We start from the raw sequence: 20625 nt of genomic DNA on the forward strand, positions 1-20625 counted from the left end.
ATGACTAGGTGAGAGACACAGCGTGATGCTGGCACCATATAGACTATTTAAACTGATTCAATTCTATCTGCTGTTAATTATTTGGCATGTACACTTATGCTGACTCATTAACTCATATCATTTTATCAAATGTCTCCCCTTTTCTCTCTATGCTGTTCCTCACCATCTCAACCAGTAACAACAGAGGCCAAATAGGCTGGTGAGACTCATCCTGTTAAAATAGATTTTTTTTTTTCCATCAATTGCTTGCAGTGGTCTCTTTAAAATTCTGGGAGTTTACTTTATAATATAAAGCACTTTGAGATGGCCTTGTTGTGAACTAATGCTATATATACTCTCTGATCATTTTATTAGATACACCTTACTAGAACCAGCTGGGACTCCCTTTGACTTAATTCTTCATGGCACAGATTCAACAAAGGTGCTGGAAACATTCCTCAGAGATGTCGGTCCACATCAACATGACAGCATCACACAGTTGCTGCACATTGTTAGCTACACATCCATGATGGGAATTTGCCATTCCAACACTTACCAGTCTCAAATTGGATTGAGATCTTGAGACTGTAGAGGCCATTTGACTGCAGTGAACTTATTATCATGTTCAAATAATCCATCTGAGATTATCTGAGCTTTGTGATGTAACACATTGTCCTTCTGGAAGGAGAGATCAGAAGATGGGTAGACTGTGTACAGACTGAGGCCCCAAGTGTGCCATGAAAATATTCCCCATACCATGATGCCACCACCACAAACCATGAACTGTTGATACAAGGTAGGATGGATCCATGCTTTCATGTTGTTTACACCATATCCTAACCCTAATATCCAAATGTCACAGAAGAACTTGAGATTCATCAGAGCAGTTGACATTTTTCCTGTGCAAACCATAGCCTCAGTCTCCTGTCCTTAGCTGACACGAGTGGCACCTAATGTGTTCTGTAGCTCATCTGCTTTGATGTTCAATGTGGTTGAATGTGTATATTCAGAGAAACTCTTCTAATACCTTAGTTGTATTTTCAGACCATTCCCTGTAAACCCTGGAGATGGTTGTGCAGGAAAATCCCAGTAGATCATCAGTTTCTGAAATACTCCGACCTACCTGTTGGTAGCAACAACCTTTCCTCCCCACTCTGATGCTTGTTTTGAACATTAGCAGCTCATCTTGATTACATGTCTACATGAATAAATAAACTGAGTTGGCCATTTAATTGGTGGATTATCTGGATGGATTGTGGATCATTTTAATAACGAGCGGATAAACGTGTGTCTTACAAAGCTGCAGCTGAGTGTGAATACAATTTAACAAGTTGTGCTAGCATTGTGCATAAAGTATTATGTTGTATGCTAAGGATTCTGACATTGTGTCTAGTCCACACCCTTCAGCTTACTAAATATTTTGAAATAGACGTTCATTCTGTGTCTTAAAGTTCATGTTATAATTTTACACAGCAGGGATGGTGAAACAGCTAATACAGTTCAGATTACTTTTGTAAAATGACAAGACAAAACACCAAAAGTGGCAGATTAATTATCTGCCCAACTAATAGTTTCAGCTGAAAGTGGAAAATGAGAAGCAAAAACTGTCATTTAGAGATCAAAATAAAAACAGCTTCTGAAAAGCTATATTTTTGTGATAAGCAACAGTTTGAAAAAGCTGTTTTGTTTGTTTTGTGATAAACATGTGATCTATGGACAACTTCAAAGAAGGACACTTTGAAAGTACTTTGTAAAAGTAAAGCTGTTTAAGACATCACTGTTTTAGGTTACAGGAGTAACCCCAAGTGTCAGTCAGCATGAAGAACATTTTGTCTTTCCAGTTTCTCCTACAAAAGATTGTGAAGCCATCTGTAACATGATTTTATTGTCACAAGCTGGTAGAAAATCATCTGTCACAGATACGAGAGCCTGAAGCAAAAGAGCTCTCCCCTCTGTGTTCTGAGCCCCGCCTACAAAACACACACAGGTGCTAAAATGAATCAATGCTGAGCCCCAGCTTTACATGTGAATCAAGCTCTGCCCTTTCCAGGTGATGTCACTCTGCTTAATTCATGCCAGATTTTCTAAAGCCCCAAAACACAGCCCGAATAAGAGCAGGAGTCTAAAAATACTGAACCATGACTCCAAATCTGAGATCCATACCAAACTGGGACTTTTGTGTTGTACCACTACTATGTATTTCATTATAAACTCACAACTGCAAAAGAATATAAGTCTTGATATCCGTGCTTGACTCTCTGTGTTAATGTGTATTCGGTTTCTTTTGACATTGCTTTCTTTCCTCTTCACCCTCATTTACCCTTCTCCCCTTTCTTCCTCTCTCCTTCTGATGCCACATGCAGACAAAACAAACACTTCAAGACGTGTGTGTGTGTGTGTGTGTGTGTGTGTGTGTGTGTGTGTGTGTGTGTGTGTGTTGCGAAAACATCTATCCTCATGAGAAAATGTCCCAAAGGTCTTAGCCAAGTGAATGTGGGCTGATGAGGTGAAAGTAATCTAAAGGGTGCTCATAGCTGCAGAGGTGGCATGAAACCCAAACACAGACACACACACACACAAACGCAGTCTCTCTCTCTCTGATGGGAAATCGTATCTTCTCACACCCATTGAGGCATATGGGCCTTTCCAGAGACCAGCGTTGCTCCAAAGGGAGTGAAACTATCAAATGAGTTGAACCTCCACTGAGCGAAGGAGGTCGCTGCCTTTCTTTTCTTTCTTTTTTTTTTTTTTTGCAATCTTCCATCCATTTCTCTCAGGGGTCAGTAATTGAGCGTCAGAAAGTGAAGAAATTGCCACAAGTATTAACAGTCACAAAAAAGCTTCATTTTTTTTTCAGTTATATATGAACTGGGGAAAAAGCCAACTGGGAACAGATGAGCAGGCCAGAAGGTGGTTTTATGTCTTTCCATGTTTGTACAAAACAATTGTTGTGTGTGTGTGTGTGTGTGTGTGGGGGGGGGGGGCTGGCAGCCATTTCCCTTGTCATATGGTTGTGTTGGTAAAGATGCTCTCGCTGGTCCCTGAGCTGGTTTCCAAATGTAGAGCAAAGCCTCTCCTGACACACAGCTGCTGCTTGGTGGCTAAGTGAAACTTGTTTTCAACTTCAAGGACAAGGTGACCCTGTGCCACTGATGCTAAAAGGAAAAAATTGAGAGCATCTGATCTTCTGGGGATATTACACAAGACAAACAGGCATCCTCCGATCAGCAGTGCAACAAAGAAAGGTGTTTGATGCAGTGTGAAGATATGGGAAAACCTGCAGTTGTTGATATTGTACATTGCAAGGTGACCACATTGTGCACAACGAGAAGTAGAACATTATGCAGAGTTTTTAAATGCATTTTAAATGCATTGTTAAAATGCATTAATCTATACTCCAGCCAACACCGAGCAGGCTGCTTTGTTAGCCTTCCCCGTATAGAGAGAATAACCCGACGGACCAGTTGCAGGAACCAAAACATGCTAGGTAAGAGTGTTTTAATCTCATGATTCATATAATAGTGATGACGGATTTTTAGGCTAATAGTTAGGCTAACACACTTACCTCTCATCTTTTCTTTCCTCACAAAACCGATAGATCCTCCACTTCTTTTATATGTGCTTTTGCAGCAATTTTCTTATAACTGGTGTTTTCTTAAGCTGCAGCCTGTTTGGCCTCTCAGGGCCACCGTAGCATTTCCTAGTTGTGCAATTCTTACTAAAATGATCCCAACTGGTGTGAAAGATTTTAAGGTTTTCCATTTTTCCCATTCTCTACCTCTCAACCATGTTTCATGAAATTCCTCTCAGTAGTTTCTGTGTAATCTGGCCTTCATGCTTGGCTAGACTTGACTTAATGCAAGTCATTTTGGAAATAGAAACAACACAACACCACAACTACTAGAATCTCTCTTTGTTCTGGCTCAAACCAAGTATAGGGGACAGAGGTGGGTGGATCAATCCAAATATCGATAGTATTGACACCAACACTGGTACTGGTATGAGATCGATATTAGCACAATCTGATCAACACATTGTTTCTATCCTCTGAGTTCAGAATGTAGCCCACTGAACTGTGTAAAAAAAAAAAAAATCATAAATTAGAGCCACATTAACCTTCCAGCTCTCTGAAAACAGTTTAAAAACACATGTAAAGCTGAAAGGTGTGTTTAGTTGTGTTAACTAATTGTTGTAGAAAGTTAAAATTAAAAAAATAAAAAATCTGTGACTTAGTGGTCCTTAAAACTTTTGGAGAATTTGCAGATTGATGATGATTCATCTCCCCGCGTTTCCTTGGTATCAGATTGATTCCAAAATTTGCATGATTGCACACTACTAATAGGTGAACTCAGAGGTTTTGCAGCTTTTTGTGGTTCACAGACAGTAGTGACTGATGGTGCATTCTGCCAGGCCTGCTGACCAATCGCAGCAGACTGGGCATTACAGGAGGAAGGGTTTAGAAAGACCAGAGTATTCAAACTTAATAAAATCATCCGCTATTAAATCAGCATAAAAGGGGAACCTTAACACTGAGATAATCGTTCTACAGGAAGTAGTAGTCATACAAATTTGTACTCTAAAAGAGAACTTGAACATTGTGATCACAGTATCAACAATTTATTATCTCTAAATCTAAGATAAAAGTTGGAAAGTAGATTTATTATGTATTTTGAATCTAGGAAAGAGATGTATTAAGATTCACCATTTTCACTTATCCATTTTTAGAAGAACGATTTCATTTTGCTTTATCCATCCCTGGGTTTGCTGATATATTCATAGAAAACAATAAGTGTTCTTTCGAATGCATACAATCTGAATCTTGGCAATTTCTGTCCTCTGGCTTTGCTGCATCTACAGAAATGTAATCTTTGTGTCTGTATTAAAATTCATGAGGAAAGATAAGAGGAGACTTTCATTGGCGTGGGATTTCAAAGCTGGTTGTTCCAGGCAAAGGCAAAACATTTCCTGTACCACTCTCTAGGATCACATTTGAGGTCAGAAAAGTGGGGTCAGTAAGATTAGGGATCCTAGCACATGATTCACTGGATTTCATGTTGCTCTCCACTTTTACATTTGAACTTTCGTAACATGTTGCACCATTAACATTAACCATTCGTGATCATTTTTCCCAGAGAGTTTTCTCAAAGCACAAAATGGCTCACAGCAAAAGGATAACCAAGTTTTCTCGTGGATCATTTTGAAACCTGCTATCAGGTTTTAGTATGGATTGTGATTGATTCTTGTGCGCATTACCTTCTTCTTTATAAAGGTCTTAGTGCTTTAGAAACCTTAAAGCATTAGGCCCAGCGGAGCCTTCCAAAAGCATCATCTGGTCATCTTTGCTTTGCCATCTTCTGTTGTGCCTCTGTGGAAGCCTCAAGGACAGTCTGACTTATCTGGAGGGGAGAATAGATGTAGAAACTCTGCAAGGGTAAACAGCAGAATGAAAATGGTCTTACCTGCTGTAAGTTGTGCACTCTCACGTCCACTTAATATCCAGTATTTATTTATTGATTTATAGATTGATAGATATTCTTATTTTTTTATTTATTTTTACATCTGTATAGCCTGAAAGGTTATTTCTGCAAGAGGAAATGTGGTCTGACAAATTTTCCTTAATATGGATTTTGACTAAAGGGAAAAAGAAAAAGACTGGTTTAAATATTACCACAGGAATTCACAATACCACTTTAATTTTCATCATTACTATTATGCACAATATGGCCAGAATGTTGTGTTTATGTATGTGTTTATTTCTCTGGGTAATGCAGAATCTTGACAGATCACATTTTCTTCCACTGCAGCTGAGCCAGCTCGAGTTTTGCTGCTGTGCGATGCTACGCTGGCACTGCACAGGAAGCTAAAGATCACTGTGGCCTTACTGCTCCAAAGTCATGTTCAGCCAGTCCTGTTATGATTTGTACACATTGCAGAGAAAACAAGCGCAGATAGCTGAGCACACATTTTTAATGGAGAGAAATTGCAGTGTTAATTAGATACAAATACCGAACCCTAGGTGAAAAATAAAGCCATTAGAGTTGGGCAGCAGGACACTTGTTAAACAGTTAATTGTGAAGAGCAGTTTTCTACTGCAGAATATTTTTAATAAGCTTTTCTGGCATTTCCATCAGCTCTATTGGAAAGGAACATGCACGTCCATGACAGACTTGTTGCCACATGCTCATTACCGAACAGCTGCACTTATTATCCACATTAAATTATGTATACAATGTAACAAGCATAATTGCATAAAAAAAATTAAACCAAATAAAACTGGAAATATAGTTTTGGGGGGGTTTCATAGTAATAAAGGGCAGTTTTGCCTTCTACTCTGACTATATGGATTTTCCATTGTGCAAGAAAAGAATGGCCACAGTTTGACACTTCTCCTTATCTCAATGAAAAACTAATCAGTTGCAGGTGCCTGCACTCTTTGTCAACAGTGTACACTTGTGCCATTGGCGCACCTACTGCTAATTAATAGAGAAGACAGACGTGAAGTGCCATGGTCCTCTCTGTTTTAAGTGTATCTCATGCTGTCACTAGAAATTTGTTTTGTAGCGGGGCTAGACTCTGACTGCATGTTTCCTGACAAGGCTTCAGGTGCCTGGTTTCTAAGCACCAGCTGGTCACTTATTAGCTCTGGCATGCATTGGAAGTGCTATTGATGCACAGTTAATGGAGAAAAACATCCCCAACTCCTGAGCCCATTTTCTCAGTCAATAGCCAGACCTGGCAGAGAGTTTCAACTACAGGTTACATCAGTTAAGCCTTGAAACTGATGTGGAAAATATTGGAATCTGGAATATCTGAAATAAAAAATGTAGTGAGTTATAAACAGATATATGGGGGTAGCTTATATCAACAAAATTGCCCATAAAAGTTCCAGTTATACATGTGAATATGAATATATAGTTTTATTCAGAAGGGATGCTGGAAGAAAAACTATCACTCAACCGGCTGATGGTTTCTGAGGCCTCCCAGCAATTTACAATCATCAGTAAACCCCTCATGTATGGCGACAAGCCTTTGGCGGTGACTAAAAGAACAATTTCACAGACAAGCAGCTAAGATGATATTTATCGATGGGGTAGCTGGTCTAACCTATGAGACAGAGTGAGAGAGTTCATTAATTTGGGAAGCCCTAGATATCAAGCCACTGCTCTTGTATAATGAAAAGGAACCAGTTAAATTTGGGCAAACACCAGGGATTCTCCCCCTGCTGCCTCCCTCTGAAAGTATTCCAGGAGGGACAATTAGGAAGGAAAACTGAGGAAGAATGGAACTCTGTGGAGTAGGAGTGTTTGGAGATCACTCAGCAGGACTTGGAAGAAAAACATTTGGCTTACACACCACTGAATCCTAACCACAATATGCAACTACAGGCAAATAAGCAAGAAGCACAATAATCTAAACTAATGGATGGACTAATGGCTTTGTTTGTTGTTAGTATATACTGCAGTGTACATATGACAGAATTATACAATAAACTAAGATAATACAAAAAGGCCAAAATTTCATCTTTACAAAATATCATTCCACAAGATGTGCCTCAGGAAAAACTAAGGATAAAGTGTTGAACATAAAATTGATAAACTGGACACAAGTCAGATCAAAGAACAATGTCCCCTTCTGCTCGGAAAACAATCTATTTGCCAAATTTGAATTAAACATATTTCAGGAGGACTGAAGACTTGAACTAAGAAAAATGCATTCTTGCAGATCACAAAATGTTTTTCAAGTATCAACAATATACAAATTTATATAAGTCTGCAAATAGGTTCCCCCTTTTTTGCTCTTCAAAGAGACACAGGGCTCAAAATATCAAGTAAACAAATGTAAGTCATGTGAGGATAATCATTTGTAGTGAGGGGATAGGTCACGCCGCAGACAGACAAAAAAAAAAAAAAAAATCAGACTGCTCCTTTAATTGCACTTAAAATACAATCTGATTTGTCTTGGTGTGTGGTAGATGGGCAGATAGGTTTCCATAGGGATGTGGAATAGGCAACCCCAAGAGTGTTTTTGAATTTTCCTCATACCTAAATTTCCCACAATTAAGTTGCTTCCATCTTGTACCTTTACCACTTTATTTTAGGTTTCCATTTCTCCTGCAATCAAACATAATTCCAGTTTGTAACAAGCTGCCTCTCTGGGGTTTTCACCTGTCATTTTGGCTTTTGATTAGAATGACCACTTATTTTATTAGCCAGGCGTATACTTATATTCAAGTTGAAGTTACTGAAGAAGCTTTCACATTTCACCTCTGTAAAGCTGACCTCCATCTTCCTCTGTAACACACACTAACAGCTCTGTGGCCTGCTGAGATGAAGGATGACTATGACAGTAGTGGTCTCGGGTGTTTCCTATGCTCTACTGTCGTTGAACAAAAATGCTGCAGAGATAAATAGCAGCGAAGAAAACCACAAATGCATGCATCTGTCAGACAACTGCAAGTTAGTTTTTGTGCATACCCAAGAAAGATGACAAAGGATTAAAGAAAAACACAGAATCACAATAAGGTTGAAGACCTCTGTCATTCTCCATCACTTTTTCACACAAGCTGTCCTTTATTCTCATTGTTAGTGAGCTAAATTCTCACACAAACCTCTGATGTAACAGAACATGTAAATATACTTTTCCTTGGGAAAAAATAGATCTTTCAAAAAAAGTTACATTATTACTGTTATTAATCTTTTTCCACCATGTCTATCTTCTTTGTTATGTTTTTCAAGCCTCTCCTAGTTAACCTCTCCCCCCCCCATTACTCTCTCTTTCTTACAGTTAGACCCTCGTTTTCCTGCTGTCTTGTCTTCCTGAACTCCCCATCTCTCGCTCTCACCTCCCATTCTCTGTGTGATGACAGCAGTTTGCCAGTCGAACAGCTGTGCTCACCTGCCAAGCCGAAAACAAAGTGACAGTCTTGGCACCACGAGGTGGTGGGAAAGAGACCGGGTCTCTCACATTCTGCTTCCTCGTTATATAGAAGACGGAAACAAACATCCGTGTGTACTTAAAACTTTGTGTCTACGGATTACGTGTGTGGATTTTTAACTCCTCTCCCAAGTGTCTTTCTTCCATTTCTGCTGGTGATGATCAGCGTAACTGTGCTCCTCTGCTATTTTTTTTTGAATGCATACATAAGCACACATTTTTTGTGCACACAGCTGTATACAACAGTTGTATGCTATGTAGCATTTGTGGTAAAGTAAGCAATTGTGCCACAATGCAACAGTTCCCATCCTCTGTTTAGCAATATCTGTTCCTTTAAACGGAAGAAGAAGAACTTTTTCTCAAATGCTGCCAAAAAGTCATCTGCACTGGCCCACTGCAAACTAGACGAGGCCTCCCGCTGTTTCCGTCGTTTGATCTCGCCGGACCCACTTTGGTAGTGACAGGCGTATTTCAATAATGCAGGTGGTGCAGAGTGTGGAGCTGTTGCAGGGGATTGTGAACTGCGCTACAGTGGTGATGGTGTGGTACTACATGTGCATAATTGTGTGAAGAATTTTTCTCAGAAGTTACAACTTTGGTTTCCTAAAGGGAAAAAAAATTGACAAAGGAGAGAGCAAGCCCTCTTTAATTAATTAAATCAACCGCATGGAAGGGGCAATAAAACTACTGCCAATTTCTATTTAAGCGTCATGCTTAAAAATATATCCTCGTCGTCTCTTTTCGAATGGTTTTAAGGATGAGCTTTCCTCCTCTCTATTAGATTTAGTTTTATTTTTTCAATTTAAAAAAAACAACTCACCCATTTTCTCCTAATTGGCAGATCTACAGTGATGCAACACAGCCTGACCTCACCACCTGAATAGAATACAGCTACTAATCGTTGTAGCACCAAATCAGAGTCAGTCAAAAAAAAAAAAAAAAAAAAATATATATATATATATATATATATATATATATATATATATATATATATAAAGGTGGGGAGCATCATAATGCAAGCTTCTTTTTTTTTAATGAATAGTGGGTACTTGAAAAACACACACTCCTGTAGCATCTTGTGTTTGAGTTTCAAAGTACCTCCTCCTCTGAGTGAGTTTTACTGGCGGTCTATTCTGTCTGGCACAATTCATAACCTGCCAGTTAAAATTTGATTAGGGGAAGTCTGGGAAAGATGAAACCCTGCTGTGTGTTCTCTTGGTTCTGGAAAATAAACTGGCAATCAAATTATGCCGGCAGATATTTGTGAACTACTTACTCTAATATGTCTAGAAAGACATTCATTTGAATTATTCAAAGCATTTTGAATAACTTCAGTAATAAAGCCTGGGAAAATAGCTCCTACACTCTGACACATCTAAGATTCTCTCTTTTTTTTTTGCTACTGAGAGCTGAATATTGTATTAGCTAAGGCGACAGGTAGCGCATTTATTTTTATTAAAACTTGGGATGGCTTCAGAAATGAATTGTCGCCCAAAAAAAAAAAAAAACTCTTCCCATGGGATACCTCTACAGTGCGTTCAACCGCTTCTGAGCTGTTGGGCATCAAAGACGTAATTCAAATTTTGATAAACTGTCATCTCATGTTCACATTTACACTTCTTGTTGTGTGAAAGAACAAAGCTATCATAATTAAAATGAAAATAACAATGGCACGTGTGTTGTTATCCAACAAATGAGACAGGTGAGTTGTCACATGTCAGATGTCAGTCTTACAATTAAATGAGTCAACCAAAGCAACTAAAAACATATTGTACTGCAAATGTTTGTAAAAATCTAATTTGAAATTAAACATAATTAACAGGTTAGGTGATCTCATTGTCAGCCGACATCATCTGATGGCTTAGCTGATACCCTTCTAAGCATCCTACTAGCAAAATTGATGTGCACCTGCAAGCCACTTTGCAACCCACCTACTAGTTTCTCTTCATCTTGTTTTATCTGACTTAATTAATAACATGCTTTTTTTCCAATAAGAGTACATTTATGCTTCTGTCTTACGTCTACGCTGTAGGCACATCATAACCTTTTCTAATACCTTATGCCATCACATGACTTGTAGCTTCCTAGAAACTCCATATCTTATCCACACAGTCTGCACAGATAGAAATGCCGGCAATGGTATCAGCTGCTTGTGTACATTGTAGGCTGTATGTAGATGAAGCTTTTGCTGTGTGTGCTATTGCTATTTATGGAGGACTTCCTGTAGTTAGGATTAATTTAGACAGTCACTATTACATTAATCTGCTTTAACTGTGGTTAAAGCTTCCCTAACTTTACATGAAGGTAAATAAAACATAAGCCAAGCAACTGAACATAAGCATACTGAAACAAACATCGAGCAACTCTGTATGCCAGGACATACAGAACTACAGTATGTGGCAGACAAGCAGATGGATGGCTTAGCCTCTTTCCTGTATTCCTGTATGTATTTAATAAAATAAGAAGCAAATACATACTTTGAAACAACACAACAATAAGGATTTAGTACTCCTTTCCCCAGATAAATTAACTGAGTTTTTCAATATAAAAACAGCTCATGGCAACTTTTAAAACTGTGCTCCGTCTCTGCTTTTATGTTCCTTAACTTTAAAATCACTGCTGCAGATTAACTATTTAATGCAAAACTTCAGCTTCAAGTTTATTACTGCAGAAAAAAATGCTCATCAGCCATCACAATTGACAGGTTACTGTAATGTGTGAACTGTAGAAAGATATGTTTTCCTGTTATTGGTTGGCTGTATGGTACAAATTAATAAGAAGTACAATCCACTAAGAAAAACAAACCAGACCCCAGACCTTGAGCACAGTTTGGATCAATATTTGCATAGCCTTCCTTCTATTTATATAGAGCAGAAATTAATGCTGAATATCTGCCTCACCCTATCCCTGTATCCTCTTCTGTCACACCAAACCTCTATATGTCATTACCCACTACATCCATGAACCTCCTATGAGGTCTTACTCTTTTTCTCCTTCTGACATCCTTTGCCCAGTGTATCCAGGACTGCTCCAAAGCTTCTCAGCCTTGACTCTTGTTTGCCAAACAGCTCAAGCTGAGTTTTCCCTCTGATGTACTCATTTCTAATCATGTCCAGTCTGCTCACTTGCTTTTATTTTTTGCTGCTATCCTTCTGTCCATTGCTTTGGATGGTAGACCTGAGTACTTGTACTCCCTGCATTTATGCCATGCTCAAAACATGAAAGGGACACGTGTGGAAAAGTTGCATTAATGCATGGAAAAATTGCTTTACCAGCAGGGGGGAAATAATATATTTAAAGCCATGAAGTCAGTAGTGAGCAAAAGACGAAGTACAATCCAGGGTCTTTAATCACCGTAAACAATTAAGCTAGGTTGCTAATGTGTATATACTTGTAAATGTGTTAATAATGTCTGTTTAAACACTTTCCTGTGATCATTTTAGTAGGGGTGCAACGATATTCGTATCGATATTGAACCGTTCGATACAGTGCTTTCGGTTCGGTACGCATATGTATCGAACAATACAAAATTTGTAATTTATTTTATCAACTTTCCTTCTGACGATGCTGTCTGTGTGGAGCACTCAGTGAATCTGCGTTCGACTACTCCGCCTAGGCTCGACAGTGCAGCCTAGGCGGAGTAGTCGAATGCAGATTCACTGAGCGCTCAACACAGACAGCATCATCAGAAGGAAGAGCGCAGGGCAAGCTAGCGAGACAGAAGTTAAGCTCTCCTTGCAACATGGACCTCCCCCACCCTCATTCAGATCTGGCGTTTGGAATTATTTTGGTTTTCATGTGACGTATGACCCTGAAGGTAAGCGAGTCATGGACTAAAGTAAAACAGTATTTTGGATGTGCCATGCAATGCTCAATTACAGTGGGGCAAAAAAGTATTTAGTCAGCCACCGATTGTGCAAGTTCCCCCACTTAAAATGATGACAGAGGTCAGTAATTTGCACCAGAGGTACACTTCAACTGTGAGAGACAGAATGTGAAAAAAAAATCCATGAATCCACATGGTAGGATTTGTAAAGAATTTATTCGTAAATTAGGGTGGAAAATAAGTATTTGGTCACCTCAAACAAGGAAAATCTCTGGCTCTCACAGACCTGTAACGTCTTCTGTAAGAAGCTTTTCTGTCCCCCACTCGTTACCTGTATGAATGGCACCTGTTTGAACCCATCATCTGTATAAAAGACACCTGTCCACAGCCTCAAACAGTCAAGACTCCAAACCCCGCCATGGCCAAGACCAAAGAGCTCTCGAAGGACACCAGGAAAAGTATTGTAGACCTGCACCAGACTGGGAAGAGTGAATCTACAATAGGCAAGCAGCTTGGTGTGAAAAAATCAACTGTGGGAGCAATCATCAGAAAATGGAAGACATACAAGACCACTGATAATCTCCCTCGATCTGGGGCTCCACGCAAGATCTCATCCCGTGGGGTCAAAATGATCATGAGAACGGTGAGCAAAGATCCCAGAACCACACGGGGGGACCTGGTGAATGACCTGCAGAGAGCTGGGACCAAAGTAACAAAGGTCACCATCAGTAACACACTACAACGGCAGGGAATCAAATCCCGCAGTGCCAGACGTGTTCCGCTGCTGAAGCCAGTGCATGTCCAGGCCCGTCTGAAGTTTGCCAGAGAGCACATGGATGATACAGCAGAGGATTGGGAGAATGTCATGTGGTCAGATGAAACCAAAGTAGAACTTTTTGGTATAAACTCAACTCGTCGTGTTTGGAGGAAGAAGAATACTGAGTTGCATCCCAAGAACACCATACCTACTGTGAAGCATGGGGGTGGAAACATCATGCTATGGGGCTGTTTTTCTGCCAAGGGGACAGGACGACTGATCCGTGTTAAGGACAGAATGAATGGGGCCATGTATCGTGAGATTTTGAGCCAAAACCTCCTTCCATCAGTGAGAACTTTGAAGATGAAACGAGGCTGGGTCTTCCAACATGACAATGATCCAAAACACACCGCCCGGGCAACAAAAGAGTGGCTCCGTAAGAAGCATTTGAAAGTCCTGGAGTGGCCTAGCCAGTCTCCAGACCTCAACCCCATAGAAAATCTGTGGCGGGAGTTGAAAGTCCGTGTTGCTCGGCGACAGCCCCAAAACATCACTGCTCTCGAGAAGATCTGCATGGAGGAATGGGCCAAAATACCAGCTACTGTGTGTGCAAACCTGGTAAAGACCTATAGTAAACGTTTGACCTCTGTTATTGCCAACAAAGGTTATGTTACAAAGTATTGAGTTGTATTTTTGTTATTGACCAAATACTTATTTTCCACCCTGATTTACGAATAAATTCTTTACAAATCCTACCATGTGGATTCATGGATTTTTTTTTTCACATTCTGTCTCTCACAGTTGAAGTGTACCTCTGGTGCAAATTACTGACCTCTGTCATCATTTTAGGTGGGGGAACTTGCACAATCGGTGGCTGACTAAATACTTTTTTGCCCCACTGTACATGGGTGGGACCTAGTGTGTTAGCGCAGTTAGCTCGTTACCGTGTTGGCCGTCTAGCCCCATGCACGGGGCGATCGGCGGTAGCTCGTTAACGGAGATTTGCCGTGTTGTGGCTTTAAGGTCATTTCAACGAGATTAACCTGAAAGCACTAGTGGGAACACAACGAATATGACTGCACATTTACGCCGACATCATCCTAGTGCAAAGACAAGTGGAAGCAGAAAAAAAACAAGCAAGCATGCTACTAACTTTAGCCGAGTCATTTAGACAGCTGTTAGCACATGATTCTCCTTATATGTTTAATATGCTGCTGAGAATATAGCCCAGAAGAAGCGGATAGTATAGCTTTTATTTTGGAAAGAGACATTTCTCTGTAATAAACTCTCTTTTCCAAAGATGAGTGATTCCTCAATCAGATACAGGGCTCGCAATATAGCTAGCCCGACGTCCTGGGGCTAGCGATTTTTTTTCAGTCGGGCTACCAAAATCTATCTCTGCCCTGCCCGTCGGGCTATTGTAGGAAAGAAAAATATATGTCAATGCTTTTGCATTCTTTCAGAAATGTAGCTGGGTAATTATGTCATTGGCATCGGTGAGCCACTGTCAATATGTGACATATTGAAATCGCGTTTGTTTTTTTTGCTTTCACTTTGCAATCGCGCGAACTGTGTATAGAGAGCGACAGCACTGATCTGTGAGTGATGATAATTTGTGCACCAATTCCTCTGACATCGTCTTATTAATCGTTAGCTTACTATGCAAACATGACAAGTGAAATCTCCCGCAGCTTAAACATGTGAGAGGTTGATCGCGCAGAGAATCGCTGAGCTTATGTGAGTGCGTGTGTAAAAGCAGCAGGATATATATTTGACTACGATGACCTGGATGACTGAGAACCTTCACAGACAGATATATATTTTAGTTCTGCTGAGCCAAATAAGACAGGTCAGGGTGAAGAAGTGACAGCCAAAGAAAAGCTTACCACAAAACGGAGAAGTTATGACAAATCAGACTATAAGGCAAAAAGAAAGTGCAGCTTTATGGTTTCATGGACAAAAGAATTTCTGTGGCTGCAATATGACGAGCTAAATAACCAGGGCTGCACATAAGTGGTCCGCAGGTGCGCATTCGCTGTCAAAATAAAAACACGCACAAGGGTTAGGGTTAAATTTAAAAACTGTACTTTTGAGTTAAAATATATATTTATAATTTTAATAAATGACAAATTAAAAAGTCATGAACATTTTTTTTGTATCGAAAAAATATCAAACTGTGACACCAAAGTATCGAACCGAACCGAACCGTGAATTTTGTGTATCGTTGCACCCCTACATTTTAGTGTTCGCTTGAAATAAAAAAAATCTCCCTCTGCTGTTATTGCAACTTACCTCAACTTCTGCCTGTGTGTAGATTTCACAATTTGGAGAGGCAAAGCGTGAAATGGACACGGTGGACCAACGTGTCTATTACACGCTTTGCCGTGATATCTGGTTGCCTCATTTGTCAACTCATTCATCGCCATTGCAAACTAAAAGATGGAGTCCCACCACCACTTTGAAGCCACCTGTCACTCTAACTGTACCCCTCACCCCTGTCTCATGCATGTACTGCACCACCAAATGTATGCATATATGTGGAAAATCAAGCTGTTTTTGTTACATCTGTGTGCTACGTTACAAATGTTTTCTTCACCCTGTGCATACTTGTTTCAGATCATTTCTGTTTCCTACATCATATTTTTCTTTAATTGTTTAATTTCTTGTTTTCTAGAATATTTTAGAAGTGGATAAATCAGTGATGTACGTATGTTTGTAACCAGAGCTGAAACTGACTGATATACAAGTAAATATTGTTACATGGATAGATTCACTACGTTTATAGCAAGTGCCTTTCTTTTTTATAGCACAATGTTTTTAAAAAAAAAAAAAAAAAAACAGAAAACAGTGACAAAAATGACTAAAATAAGAGAAATGTTACAACTTCATCAGACTGTACCCTCTTCTAACCTCCGTTCCACTCTAACATTCAATCTAGGTTTCTAATAAAGACCTCTCCTGATACAAAACATGCTAATCTCAGACCTTGTGTACTGGTAACTACCTTTGTGATTCATTTATAACAAGACTGTCAGCTCTGTGGAATACACTACAAGCCTGACAATGCCTCAACCTTTCCAATTCAAGGTCATGGTTTAATTTCCCTTTCCACGGCCCCATGAGCATTCTAGTATTTGCTTCATGGCTCCATTTTAAAAGGCTGCAAAGATTTTTTTTTTTTTTAAGGGAGCAGAAACGCATCTATACGAGGTGTGTAATGAGCACATGTCATCTGGAGATTTCTACAGTCTGGATCACTGGTTCAACCTTCTCTGGTACACTCTGATCAAAACCATTAAATCTACAGCCATAAAAAATTATGAACTTCTTACAAATGTCACACACAAACAAAATATTGATTGGTTGGAAATGTCACATAAGACCAGAAGACAAGAGAGGTGGCAAAGTGGAAAAAAGTTGCTGTTATTTTTTATATCTTTTACGAAACAGAAATATTTCTATAGAAGATAAGCATTCACTAAAAAAAAAAAAGGGGGGGAAACAGAAGGTTTAACAAATGCAATTTTACCAGGGTGTATGGATAAATTGGCTGAGCAACAGAGAATATAATCCTTTAGGTAGTACAGCTGGGGTTATTAATCTGATGTAGGTGATTCCAAGTAAAGCTAAACCCTTAACAGCTCAGCCTTAATACTCCTGAGGGTTAAGGTCAGTTACTGCCTGGAAATTCAAACAGTAGAAGTGTAGGAGGATCTATCTTTGATCCCACAGTTCACAAATGTCAGATTTACAAGCAAGGAAAAACACTTTGATGAAAAATATTACAATAACAAGAGCAAGTGAAGGAGACTTGACCCAAATAGGGAGTGAAGAGGTCACTCAGATCAGAGAGCTGAAGGTCAGATAAAAGAAGGTGGATCCTAAACAGGGTCAGGGAATATTTGTAAGCTATACAGCAATTAATGCTGAAGTACCCTTGAGAAAAGTCAGTTCCTAAGTATGCTTGTACTGTACAGACCCAAGTGAAGAATTTAAGCAGGGCACTGCTAAACAACAACTTTCCTCAGCCTGAGATAAACAGGGAGGTGAACAGAGGATAAACATATTTTTGCCAACCTGTCCTGGGTGGACTATGCATTTCACCCATTGTTAGCTGAGACCCTAAAAAGGTGGATGTATTCAAATTTAGAGCCTAGTCGTATTCTATTTTTATCTTATTGTATATTTTTATTCTATTTTATTCTACTGTATATAGTATATTATTTTATTCTATTCTGTACAGCTGTGTACTGTATTTATTCTTATTGTATTCTAATTTTTGCGTCATAACTTTTGCACTGTCCACTTCCTGCTGTGACAAAACAAATTTCCCACGTGTGGGACTAATAAAGGTTATCTTATCTTATCTTATCTTAGTCCACTCCAGTCATTTAGTACTTTAGAGTGCGCATGAGTTTCACTACACAGTTGCTGTTGCAGTACAGACAGAGCCAGCCTCCCACAGGATTCTGGTAATTGAGCAGTCCAACTGTCGCACAGCAGTTTTCATAACCAGCAAAAGAAATACCCATGCATGTACATGCAGGCGCATTACAATAATCTTATTCTGTAAAATGTTCCCTAAACTGTTTCTGTGTTATCTCACAGAATTGAGACATATACTGCAGACTGTTTGTGTCCCAATACAAAAACATCTGCATGCAAAAATCCCTAAGGATTAAAATGACATTAAATCTAAAGTGTGTTTGCATTTTAATTAGCAAACCACTTCTTTAAGGCCTGAAAATACATTTAATATATTAACCAGTGGCGGCTAGTAGTGATATTGGGTGGGTGGGCTAACAAATGCATTATAGAGTTCACACTACTAGCAGCAGCATCACATCCTTGATACCACATTACAGCCACAAGACCTTGTCAAAGCAACACTAACAAAACCATATAGAGGAATACTCAGAATGCCAGTCACACACACTCTCACACGCCTTTTGACTAGTTGTTTTTATACACATTAACACATGCCTTTTTTTGTTTTTACAAAAACAAAATATGCAAGAAGGAAGAATGACAGCTGAATGATCAGAATGCCAGAAAAATCTATTCAAGTTCTGTTGATGCAGCCACGGATGTACTTAAAAATGTAAAATCTGCCAATAGACTACAATTGCAATATCACTACTATACAACATACCGACTCAAACGACACTTCACCAATAAAAGGAGTTGGTATCCACAGACAAAAATATTGATCTTTAAAGAAGAGTAACAGGTAACGGGAAAGAAGCATGTTACCTATTTTAAGGGGAGAGGGTGGTGAGCTTACCTTATTTGAAGAGAAGATCACATCGTTGAGTTTTCTGGGATGCAAACATGTTAATCACCCTGTCATTGAAGTCAAATGACACCAAGTGCTGTGCTTTCTCAAAGCGTGCCTTTGACTGCTCCATCAATATTTCATAGCACTGTGCTGCTACTGACTTGTCAGCCCGCCGCATCCTGCGCGGCCTTGCTGCAGCTTCAGCTGCATATGCCTCTGGTTATGAAGGTCACCTCTTCAGTTCACCGATGGAGTAGGAAAACTTCTTCTGTCTGGTTCTGAAAGGATCCGTGGTTCGTTTTTGAAGAATGTTGTATAAAATATCAACAAGCATGAAAACAAGATAAGAAAAGTAATTGTGCATCCCCAGCAAAGCGGACGTCCAGAAACACACTTTGCTGAATGGAAGTCGGAGATTCGTCTGATCCCCGTAAGGCTAGCACATGTGCCCCACAAAATTTAATACAGTCCGTGATAGTGAATGCCTGTTTTCCGTTTTTGTTTGTTTTTTTACTAGCTCATTGTGTCTCTGTATAGCAATGCGATGTCCTTCATACAGGCAATGTTAACTTTAGCAAACACTGATAGCTTTACACAATTTCCAGTGTGACTTAGTCAGATAAATGCTTCAAATCCACAATTCCTTTTTGAGTCCAAGTTGTGTGTCCTCCAAAAAGCAGGCCAGGGAAACAGTAATGTGAATTCCTACTAAACATGCAATTAGCCAGTCCTTTCGTTGAAACCACGTAACACAAAATTTATAATTCTGTCGTTTTGTCCCTTTGTGTTATTTGAACATCGTTTGGATGATGTGGTCTCATTCTCTTCACTTACACTTTTTCCTCCAAAGACAGAAGGAAATGGACGACTACATAAATAATCCACTTCGTTCTTGCTAATGCTCACCGGTGCCGCCATATTGATTTCGCCTTCGAGACTCTCACAGAAGACTCCTTCGCCAAAGTTCCCGCCTCTGGGCTGAACTAGCCCAAACGGTCACCAAATCAAAGGGGCGTGACCTGACTGACACCTGTCACTCACTGCTCTATGAAGATGAATGGTAGATGATGCTGCGGAGCATGGGCTGTAAAAATTTAGCTCATGTAGCTAAATCCTGTGTTTGTCTTTTTTTTTTTCTTTGGACGACTTGGTGTTTTGCTGCACTTTGTTACACCAGCGTTTAAGCAATCTGTTCTAAGATGATTTTAGATATATATACAAATATATATATATATTTATTTTTTATTAAAAAGGATAGGGAGAGCTTAGCTCGTCCGCCCATTCATACCAGCCGTCCCTGATATTAACAATGAATTTTGCAAAATTGCCACATGAGTAGCTATTGAATCCAGGATCAGAGCACTGGGCAGTTCATTAGCTTCCATCTCACTAGCACTAGGCAGGATCCCCTTTTCTTGTAAAATTTAAAAAAAAAAAAAAAGCACAAACATCAAACTAAAATCTAAAAATAATCGGCCTAGAGAGAAGGCTGCAATGTGTGTGTGAGCCACCTGTTGAGAATTAATTTGTTAAGCTGATCTTTCGCAGGCCAAGAAAAGATGGTTTTGACTTGTCACGGAGTAATCGCAGTACTAGTATCATTAATGAAGGGCTCTGTTCTCTTCAAATGTTCCAGTGAGGCTCGACATTGTGACAGTGCCCCAGCATTCACGGCCATTCATTTTATTATTTACACCTAGCACGACCCAAATGTCTTCTGTCTGGAAAACCTAATGAATATCCTGTGATTAATATTTCAGTGCTGATGCATTTATTATTTTTATAATTTATTTTGCTGACAAGCCAGGAATGTGGTTTAGTCAAAGCTTTTGTATCAGAACACTCGTTCCT

The 20625-nt window shown here is 39.4% G+C and overlaps 1 long non-coding RNA gene across 5 annotated transcripts in view; it reads right to left on the reverse strand.

The window, feature by feature from the left end:
* Positions 1-19986, reverse strand: part of LOC309715641 — a 134286-nt gene extending 114300 nt beyond the window's left edge. For 3 of the 5 annotated variants that reach the window (XR_014279254.1, XR_014279256.1, XR_014279257.1), the window contains exon 1: positions 18781-19986. This is a non-coding gene — a long non-coding RNA (uncharacterized lncRNA). Of the gene's footprint in view, positions 1-7441; positions 9517-9733; positions 9790-18780 lie in introns of those variants that run through there. The other 2 variants (XR_014279258.1, XR_014279255.1) reach the window with 2 other exon arrangements.
* Between the last annotated feature and the right edge of the window lie 639 nt (positions 19987-20625).

The sequence above is a fragment of the Aulonocara stuartgranti genome (assembly GCF_965226115.1).
Source record: "Aulonocara stuartgranti genome assembly, chromosome: 10".
Lineage (NCBI taxonomy): Eukaryota > Metazoa > Chordata > Actinopteri > Cichliformes > Cichlidae > Aulonocara > Aulonocara stuartgranti.